The sequence below is a fragment of the Thalassophryne amazonica genome, chromosome 15 (genome assembly GCF_902500255.1).
Source record: "Thalassophryne amazonica chromosome 15, fThaAma1.1, whole genome shotgun sequence".
In the NCBI taxonomy this organism is placed as follows: Eukaryota; Metazoa; Chordata; class Actinopteri; order Batrachoidiformes; family Batrachoididae; genus Thalassophryne; species Thalassophryne amazonica.
Genome location: NC_047117.1, coordinates 7,778,357 through 7,789,261, shown reverse-complemented (window position 1 = coordinate 7,789,261; position 10,905 = coordinate 7,778,357).

The following is a 10,905-nucleotide window of genomic DNA, read 5'->3' as shown; positions in this document are numbered from 1 at the left end:
TGTCATCAGATACATTTCATTTTCTATAAATTCATTTTCTATAATCAGTATTAATATTAAGAACAGAAGAAGATGATGTAACATTTTATGGTCATTGTACAGTACATACATAAATTTAAATTTCAAATTTATTAATTTATATATCGCCAATTCACGATAAAATCATCTCAAGGCGCTTCACACAAAAAACAATTAAAAATTTTAAACACAATAAAAAAAAATGACCATAAAAGAAAGACAACCATAAAAGAATACAAGAATAAAAACACTTCATAATACTAATGATAAAACAGAGAAAACAAATGAGTCTTTAAACGTGACTTAAAAATCTCCACAGTATCTGACTGCCGAATGTGTGCCGGGAGATCGTTCCACAGAGCTGGAGCACGGTAGGAGAAAGCTCTGTGACCGGCAGACCTTTTATTCACCCTGGGAACACACAGAAGTCCTGCACCCTGAGAACGCAGGGCGCGAGCCGGTACATAGGGGCTTACCAGGTCAGCCAGATAGGGAGGTGAAAGTCCATGTACAATTTTATAAACTAATAACAGTACTTTAAAATCCGATCTTGCAGGAACAGGAAGCCAGTGCAGGGACACCAAAACGGGTTTAATGTGGTCAAACGTTTTGCTTTGTGTCAAGTCTGGCAGCAGCGTTTTGAACCAGTTGAAGACCCCTAATCCTGGACTGCAATAAACCAGAAAACAGAGCATTACAATAGTCCAATCTAGAAGAGACAAATACATGAATCAAAGTCTCAGCATCAGTCATAGACAGGATGGGATGAATCTTCGCTATATTTCGCAAATGGAAGAAAGCAGTCCTCGTAATGTCTCTAATGTGGAGATCAAAGGACAACGTAGGATCAAAAATTACTCCAAGGTTCCTCACTTTATCCGTATGATATATAACACACAGATAACACACATACATGGATGTATGCAGTGAAATTTGTTGTCTGCATTTAACCCAACCCAGTTACAGTTAGACACAATCCAACCACTATGAGCAGTGAGTCCATGGGCCAGATCAACTGGTCATAACCACCCAGCGGGGCAAAACCTTTTAGATGGCATTTTGGTCACGTATATATAGGGATTTGATGTGTGGCAGCCATCCCAGGGTGGTAGCTGTAGTCAGGTAGTCATCAATGAAGGATTATACAGGGGCCAAAATTTAAAAGTGCTCTGATCATGTTGATCAGTATCCCAAATTATTTGTCTGATAATAGAGATTCCAAAAAGGTATAGTTTGGTCTGTCTATGATGGAATGCTACAAAGTTAGGAAGGTCAATTTTGGTTTGTCGAGGCATTCAATTTCAATTTATTTTTCAATTTATTTTCATTTATATAGCACCAAATCACAACAAAGTTGCCTCAAGGCACTTCAAACAAGTAAGGTCTAACCTTACTAACCTCAGAGCAAACACACAGGCGACAGTGGTAAGGAAAAACTCCCTCTGATGATTTGAGGAAGAAACCTCAAGCAGACCAGACTCTAAGGGGTGACCCTCTGCTTGGCAGGCATCCTTGTGATCCATTTTTCATTTCTTTATTTCATTGTTTTTTTGATGGGGAGCAACTCTGGCAGTTTGGAGCAGTGGTCAGATTGAGGGCACAGTGACCTCAAAGGAGAATTGTCCTTTTTGAGGTTGTCTTTTACTCAGTCAGGCATGATTTGTAGCAACAACAATAATATAACTGTTACCCTCAGAACACAGGCAGCCTGAAATTACGTAAAACAGCAGAGGCCCAAGCACAGCATTAGTCTCTGATGAGCACAGAAATTATAAGTATATTTTCACAATGAAACAAATGCTCCACCATGCACAAATAAATAAATACATAAAAATACAGATGAGTCATTTACAATCAAATGTTTAGCTTAGAGTCTGCTGGACTGGGGACATGTAGCCAGCAGATGTTTGGAAGGACAAACATAAAACATGATAATGTGGAACATGGTGACATGTAATGCTGATATTTCAAGATTCCCGGTACGTGGCTCTCTATCATCTCATCAAGAATATATAAATATATAGGGTCTCTATATGTCTGCTTTTCCAGTGAGTGAGCTACCCCAGCCTATGACAACACTACATGAATGACTGACTTAAAGCCCATTTTCACTTACTGTCTATGTGCCCATCTTTTAAAAATATAAGTTAACACATAACTGACACAAACCACTGGAACAAACTCAGTGTCTGCCTTCCCATCTTGTTTTGTGTTTTCAGGTGAGTGATTTATCTATGGAAAAGTAATAACAATCCAATTTATGAAGGACTTTACATTAAAAGACAAATCTCAAAGTGCGACACACACAAATAATAATAAAAAAAAACTCAAAACATACATTAAAAGGTGGTTGTGGTTGGCTTGATGCTGGTGATGGCAGAAATGAGAACACTGGACAAACTGCTGGACATTATGGACGATGTCAGTCACCCTCTGCATGCTGTCATCAGCAACCAGAGGAGAGTCTTCAGCCACAGACTGCTCCTTCCCAAGTGCAGTACCAACAGACTGAAAAACTCCTTTGTCCCTCAGGATATCAGACTGTACAACTCCCCACTCAGGGGTAGAAGGAGTAACAGGAAGACAGTAAACCAGTATTGATTAGTATGTCTGGTATTTATATTGGTTGTATTTATATTTATATTTGCGAACTCTTTATCTTTTTTATTTTCATTTTTGATACTCTCTGTGCTTCTTACCCTGTGTGCTGCTATACAATGCTGCTGGAACCTCAATTTCCCTGAGGGAGTCATACCAAGTGATCAGTAAAGTTCTATCTAATCTCATCTAAAAGATACAAAAAAGTACTGAAAATATCTTGTTCTTTGCAAGGGTTATTTTAATTGTAGTAAAAAGCCTCTCAAACTTTTAGGTGTGGCAAAAGTGCAAAATTGTAGATTGACCTGCAAGTCCAGAACTAGATCTGTACAGAGGTCCATGTTTTCATACATTTGGTTTAATTTTGCAATGTCGGGTTTCATTAAAGAACTTTCCATGACATACTGGTGTCCTGTCATCATCATCACTGTAGGCAGTGTCTCCCTATACTTTTATACTCGACAGATTTGTTCATAGATGTGTGTGTCTGATGTCTGATTTGGTTTGCAGTTCCATTAGAATGGAAAAAAATTTGACTTGTACTTCTTCAGGCTAAATCGTAATTAAAAACTTTGTCTCCTCTCCAGATGTGCTCCCACAGCTCATTTTTCTTCTTTCACTTCTATTCTTTCTCTACGGCATCATGGGTTGTTATTATGTGCATCTCTTTTCTTCTTCTACTGTTTAATAGGTGACAAAAACCTTCCTCAAGTTCCTGTAACTTGTCTCAAAGTCTGTTAAATCCATAAAATGCTCAGGACCATGGTTTAGCTGGATCTGGAATGAGACCAACAGCTTTGATCAGGACACGTTTGTGGTTCAGATTGCGGTCCGAAGCAGTTTTTACACCTGCTACTTTCGTGTGTATGAAAGTGAAAAGTCTGAAGGTCTTGACCAACCAAAGGGTGCCTGGAAACACCCTAAGAATGACTGTTTCTATTTGTAATGAAAGCACGGCCAAATTCAGCAGACTTATTTGTGCCATCTGGTGTCACGTAACCCAGTAACTGTTCACCAACTTTAACTATAGCATTGTAAAAACAGTGTTAAGAGTTAACCTAATACGTATCTTAAATACTGTGCACTAAGGTATCCTCTGTACGGTAAATTATTTATCGAAATGCAGAAATTGAGAAATTCTTTCTACTGTATGTTATTGGGATTATTGTGGGAACATCTGCATCGGTTTCTACAGGTGAGGCTTGAACTTGTGTTAAATTGATGCTCAGTCAGAGTCGGGCACTTGGAAATAATCATTCATCAAAGAATTACAGCCTCATAATTCTTGGCAGAGCTCACAGCTCTCTATTTGAAGATGTGCAGACCGCGTACATTATTCATTAAAAGCAAAAATACTCACTAGAGGTTCACCAGATCTGTATACTGTTGTTTTCTGCAGTAACACAGATAAAACATCCACCAGAGTTTTGTTAATGCACAGGTTACTCAGTCTGAGTACTCCATATTTTACAAATACCTTTAGTACATGGCTTCCAAGTAAACACATCCTGTTGCATTAATGCAGTATTACCCATCACAGCCTGAATGCTCTTGGTACTTTTTGTTTCTTCTTTCATTTATGGAGTGTCTTAATGCAGAAAGCCTCTGTGTGAGCAAACACAAGATTTTATTTCAAGCATCTCTTGTAATACTGATGCAATCTTGTAATAGATAGATAGATAGATAGATAGATAGATAGATAGATAGATAGATAGATAGATAGATAGATAGATAGATAGATTTTTGATGAGTCAAAAAACTCAGTATGAAGAGGGGAAAAAATTGTGTACAAGTTGCATCGGAGTATAAGTTGTACAACTGGCAGGAACTCAGTTGAGCACATGTGCACACCACAGCATGTGCTGTTACTTAACATAACATAACATATTTGATGTTATTTGATGCAATCTGAACAAAAGAAATAGTCCCATGGACATGGATTGCTGGTCCTCGGCAACATATAGATTTTTTCAGCAACATTTTTGATCAGGATATGTCCTTCAATGCACATATTAAGCAAATATGTAGGACTGCTTTTTTGCATTTGCGCAATATCTCTAAAATTAGAAAGGTCTTGTCTCAGAGTGATGCTAAAAATAATTCATGCATTTATTTCCTCTAGGCTGGACTATTGTAATTAATTATTATCAGGTTGTCCTAAAAGTTCCCTGAAAAGCCTTCAGTTAATTCAAAATGCTGCAGCTAGAGTACTGACAGGGACTAGAAGGAGAGAGCATATTTCACCCATATTGGCCTCTCTTCATTGGCTTCCTGTTAATTCTAGAAAAGAATTTAAAATTCTTCTTCTTACTTATAAGGCTTTGAATAATCAGGTCCCAACTTATCTTAGGGATCTCATAGTACCATATCACCCCAATAGAGTGCTTCGCTCTCAGACTGCAGGCTTACTTGTAGTTCCTAGGGTTTTTAAGAGTAGAATGGGAGGCAGAGCCTTCAGCTTTCAGGCTCCTCTCCTCTGGAACCAGCTCCCAATTCAGATCAGGGAGACAGATACCCTCTCTACTTTTAAGATTAGGCTTAAAACTTTCCTTTTTGCTAAAGCTTATAGTTAGGGCTGGATCAGGTGACCCTGAACCATCCCTTAGTTATGCTGCTATAGACGTAGACTGCTGGGGGGTTCCCATGATGCACTGTTTCTTTCTCTTTTTGCTCTGTATGCACCACTCTGCATTTAATCATTAGTGATTGATCTCTGCTCCCCTCCACAGCATGTCTTTTTCCTGGTTCTCTCCCTCAGCCCCAACCAGTCCCAGCAGAAGACTGCCCCTCCCTGAGCCTGGTTCTGCTGGAGGTTTCTTCCTGTTAAAAGGGAGTTTTTCCTTCCCACTGTCGCCAAGTGCTTGCTCACAGGGGGTCGTTTTGACCGTTGGGGTTTTTCTGTAATTATTGAATGGCTTTTGCCTTACAATATAAAGCGCATTCGGGCAACTGTTTGTTGTGATTTGGCACTATTGTTGTGTGGTCTGCCTGAAGAGGAGGTACTGCTGGCCCACGACCAGAGGGCGCCCTACCTGAAGTAGGGCGCTTCAGGCACGAGAGGGCGCCGCCGCCACGGACACAGCCGGGGGTGACAGCTGTCACTCATTATCTCTTGACAGCTGTCACCCATCTACTCTACATCATCTCACTCCATAAAGACCGGACATCATCTCCACCTCGTTGCCGAGATATCATCTACCTGTGAAGGTAATATCCTCAGCCAGAAACTAACTGTGTCCTAGTCTGAATTCATTTTGCAGCTGCTTTCCTGTGGAGTGCCTTATCAGTGAGGTTGGCGTAATCCGCGACGGCTTCGCTTCACACCCCAACCAGATAAGTGTTTGACAGGAGCTGCACGAGTGTGTGTTAGAGGTGGAGGTGACCTTCACCTTCTGACTGTTTTTGTTACTGGGTGTGCACACACCCACGTCTCATTGTTTGTGCTCCTCACCAGCAGTACCAGATCCGACAGTCGGGGACGGTGATCACCTGGGAATTCGGGACTTGGCGGCTTCAGTATTCATCGAGTTCTGTGGCGGTGGAAATCGTGTGGTTCCGGCTCTTCTCAGAACAGACGTCTTCTATCCTCGAGCCTGCCCACATGTCACTTTTGTGGATTGACTGCTATTAGATTCTGTGATTGTCTGTATATTCATTGTGCACATTCACAACATTAAATTGTTACCTTTTGGCTCATCTATTGACCGTTCATTTGCGCCCCCTGTTGTGGGTCCGTGTCACTACACTTTCCCCAACAGCTATATAAATAAAATTGATTTGATTTGATTTGATCTAGAAGTGAACCGTGGCTTTAAGCAGGAAGACTTCAGCTTGTGGGGTGTCACAAAAGGATGGTTAAATTTTAATAATTAGCAGGACAAACAAATAAACATGCACTGGACAACATATTGGATGTTTTATAATGCCTCAATAGATCCTTGTCATTTGATTGGTGGTTTGTACATCACGTGATATGGATCATTCACTCTATTTGCCATTTTGTTCCATTTACCGTGCAGAGTTGGTTCTATTTAGCATGCAATTTTGGTTCTATAAGTTTTGTACCATTGCATGCCGCAACCATCTTATGGTCACATTAGCAACAATGGTGCTCAGCTTAAAATCAAACATGGCGGGGTTTGTTTTGGTGACAGACAATGATTTGAACAAACTCATTGATGGTGCTCATTCTTCTAACACACACAAAAAACAAATCCAGTATGCCGTAAGCTGTCTGGAGGGATTTGCAGTATTCACTGGGATGTCTCTAGCTGAAGTAGATCGGATTTTGGGTGAAGAGATCAACAAATTTCTGTTTCTGATGGCAGTCTGTACACAAAGAAGTCAATGCACGGACTAATTTGCCAGGATTGTTTTCAACTATCTGACTGTTTTTGCAAGTTGACTGAGAACAATTTTGGATTGGATTGCTATTTAATGTTTGTGTTGGACTGTTTGGAACCTCTTGACCTCAAAGGACCAGTGACACACACCAAAAAATGTAAGTCTCTTTGCTATTGTTTATAAAAAAAATAAAATATCAAATGAGAAGGATCAATTTTATGTGTTATATAAAACAAATAATGAATGTTTTTTATTTGTGCAATGGAAAGAATATTTCATGAGGTGAAAGATGGAATTTTTCTATCTTTCACCTCATGAAATATTCTTATCATTGCACTCATACACATTCATTATTTGTATATTATTTGGTGCAGTGTGGACAAAAGAAATTGTCAAATGGCACATATTGAACATTCATTCATAACATTCAAAACTACAATAAAAATTTGAGTGCATCTGATTTTTTTTTAAATCAGCTCTTTAATTTTGGATTTTTTGTACACTGTTGACATGTAATTTTATATTATTTATTGACTCCTAGGAAAGCTCAATATAATCAGTCGAATAATGAACTGAAATGGCACTCAAACAGTGCATACCTCTGTCAAGATCCAAAATGCCTCATTTTGAAGTACAAATAACTAACAGCAGGTGGAACCTAGGACAGTTCTGAGATGTGGTGGATGTGATTCTCCCAGACGAGACCTGACTTGGTTTTGACTACCAACAGTGCACTCACATGTTTTGTAATGCAAAGTAGCTCGGACTAATCAGGACATTTCATCTTCAGCTTGCTTGACCATTTGTTCCTTTTAACCTCAGGGTTTTTGAATATGTATGACTACAAAAGGTGGTTCGTTTCCCAGATGCTCCACAGGTGCAGCAATTTTTGTTTGAACAAGATACTTAAATTACATCCAATGTAAGTCACTTCAATGTCTGTGAAATGCATAAGTTCAAAGTGCTGCACATGTGACAGAGACCAGCAGCATATTTAAAATGCAGGATTGTTTTTTTTTTCATGAAGTCTTCATTCATACCTTGCTTTTGCAGCTCACAGGTAAATTGAGACACTTTAGACATATTTGTTTGTTATATTAATCCATGTAGGCTGATGGCGAGGTCCAATTTTAAGAGAAGTTTTCCTGTGCCAGGAGTCCTCTGGTGTAACATTTCAGCTTTCCCATTTTTTTAGTGTTCAGTCTTTTAGTCCAAATGTTTAAAATTCCCCAAGTGTAACAATGAAACCTCAGCCAGAGACACAGAGAACAGATGGCATTATCAGAGGAATCTATGATGCAGCATACCTGTGATTTGAGGAGTGAAAATTCCATTTAATATCATATTCACTGAAGACAGACAGAGGTCCCAGATGTGAACTCCACGTTTGATCACTGCTGCTGCAGGCAGAAGCTTGTAACTTAAAACAGTGAATGCTTGGTTTAAAAATACAATAAAAAAACTGTCAGCTGTGGAAAACACATCTGAAGTATGGCACATTAATAATATGTAAACCATCAAATATATATTAGTACTACTTGGACATAAACAGCCCAGGCAATCAGGGCATCAATCTGATTGTGCTCAAGATGAAAATTATTTTACTGGAACCACCAGCATGACAGTTTCTCTACCACCAACATGTGAATGCAGCATTAAACCAGTTTAATGTATTTGCCTTACAGGCAATGTTTTGTGGGCTGGCCATGTGAATGAAAGGATGGCAGCCTGGTTTCACAGCAAGTTGTCATTCAGCAGCATGAAATATACATTAATCTATCGGTTCGTGATATTGTGATGGTTGTGGTTAGGGTGGGGGAAAAAAGTAAGATTAGGTTATGGTTAAGGTTAGGGTCGGGGGTAGGAGTAGGGTTAGTCATAGTTAGTTAAAAAAAAAAACTGCCACGAAAATTTGACTCATTTAGTCACGGGAGCACGAAAACAACAACAACAACAACAACAAAACAGAAACAAAAAAACGTGAGACTGGGCTGGATATGGAGGGCAATGTGCCTTCTTTTAGCATTGCCTCCAAAACTCAGGATTTACTTTGGACATTTAAAGCCTTTGGACATTTAAAACACAAAAATCACAATAGAGACCAAAACCTCATCCTGCTGAAAGTGAGTGCTTTTTATCACCATACACTGTAAGCTAGTGAATAGCTCTTTATTGTCATAGAAACAAGTCCCATGAGGAACACTTTTTAGTTTTAATAAAGCTCTCAGCCAAAATCAAAGCTTAATTCAAAGATAAGGCATTTTCCCCCACCTTCTCAGCTGGAGAAACAAACAAACAAACAAACAAAAAAGAAACACTTCACAGACACACGAGAGAAATACTGTGGACTCAGTTCATAATGCTGCTGTCACAATGTGACAGGTGAAAGAAAGGTATGAGTAACAAATACAAAATTTTGATATCCATTTGTGTCCATTTTTATCCTGTAGGGCTCCTTCACACATAGTGCAAATTTGGTGGTTTTGCGCATAAAGTGTGCATGAAGCAGGAATCATGTGCAAAATGTGTAAAGTCGTAGCTGCTTCATACACCTGTTGCTACAACTATTTGTGCACACCAGCGGCAGTGTGCGCTGTGTGAGCCCATCGATCTCTCTCGTGACAGGTGTCGGACAAATTCCAGCTGACACACATGAACATCTAACACTGCTCATTTGGCACTTAGAAAATATGTGGCCATTCGTACTATTAACACAACAGTCAGCAGACGATCATTGTCGAGCTGGCAGTGAAATTTGTCTAAGTGCCCCACAACTGTGAAGTTGCACATGTGGCGTGCCAGAGTGTTGACTCCCCCCACAACACATGTGTGCATGTATTTTGTGTGCTCCCCCAACACAAATGTATGGTTTCCCCATAGCACATGTACTTCACAACGCCATGTGGTGAGACTTCCACTTGATGGAAAACATGCTGTGTTCTTATACAGGGATGCGCTGCCTCTGCTTCATGTGTTATGACCCAAATTATAGCAGCTGTGGTACATTTGCTGTCCTTATGATAGCAAACTTCTTTGGCATTTGACAGAACGAGCAAACCTGATATTAGTAGCATAAACAGTGTGCATACTGGAGGCGGTGAAGCTGCCTGATCGAATAGCAAACCAACATGACAGATTTCTGTCATTTCTGTGTCCTCTTTTCAATGTGTTCAGCCTGACCCTCTGAAAGAGCAGCTTGCTATTTTAGTGCCTGGCAGCGCTGTTCCAAAATTGAGGAATAGCATCCATCGAGCCTGGTGTCAACCTCGGCAGAGAAAGAATTTCAGGTTTGTGACAGGCTTCACAGGATCTCTGAACTCCTCACAGTAATGTGGCAGCTCTCACAGCGCAGCAGATTTTCCGTCTGCTTTTATGAAGATCAGCGGAAAAATGTGTTTATCTGAATGTGTAAGTGAAGATGTCAAAATCTTCCTGCCACAAGGTGTCAAACCAGGCCTGATGGCAGTCAAATCAGTCATCAGTGATTTTCACATGGAAGCAGTGTTGAGGACTGCAGAGACTGGAGAAGGCCAACAGAAAGTCCATGCTTTACCTTGCTGTGGAAGGTTGATTGTAACTTTTGAGAGGTGGGGTTGAAACGGGAGGTGATTGCCATCTAGGACCCAAAGTTGATACATGGCTGGCATCAGCTAACGTAAGGCACCAGTGCAGACTCCTAGACCTGACATCCACCGGTAGAAGGTTAATTGTATGATTCACCAATTACTTGGTAGGATTACATCAATATCCGCCAGTCCTCACTGACAAGTAAACGCATGGTTTGGGACAACTTATCTACTAAAATGGAACGATCGTGGCAAATCAGTATAAAGGTGTTGATTGATTTGATCTTGTCCTGATGCATTTCCATCCTGAAGGAATTGGTCTCCACCCATAGGGTCTGAAGGTTCGCTGGATAGTTTGAGTATGTAAGTGATGTCAGTT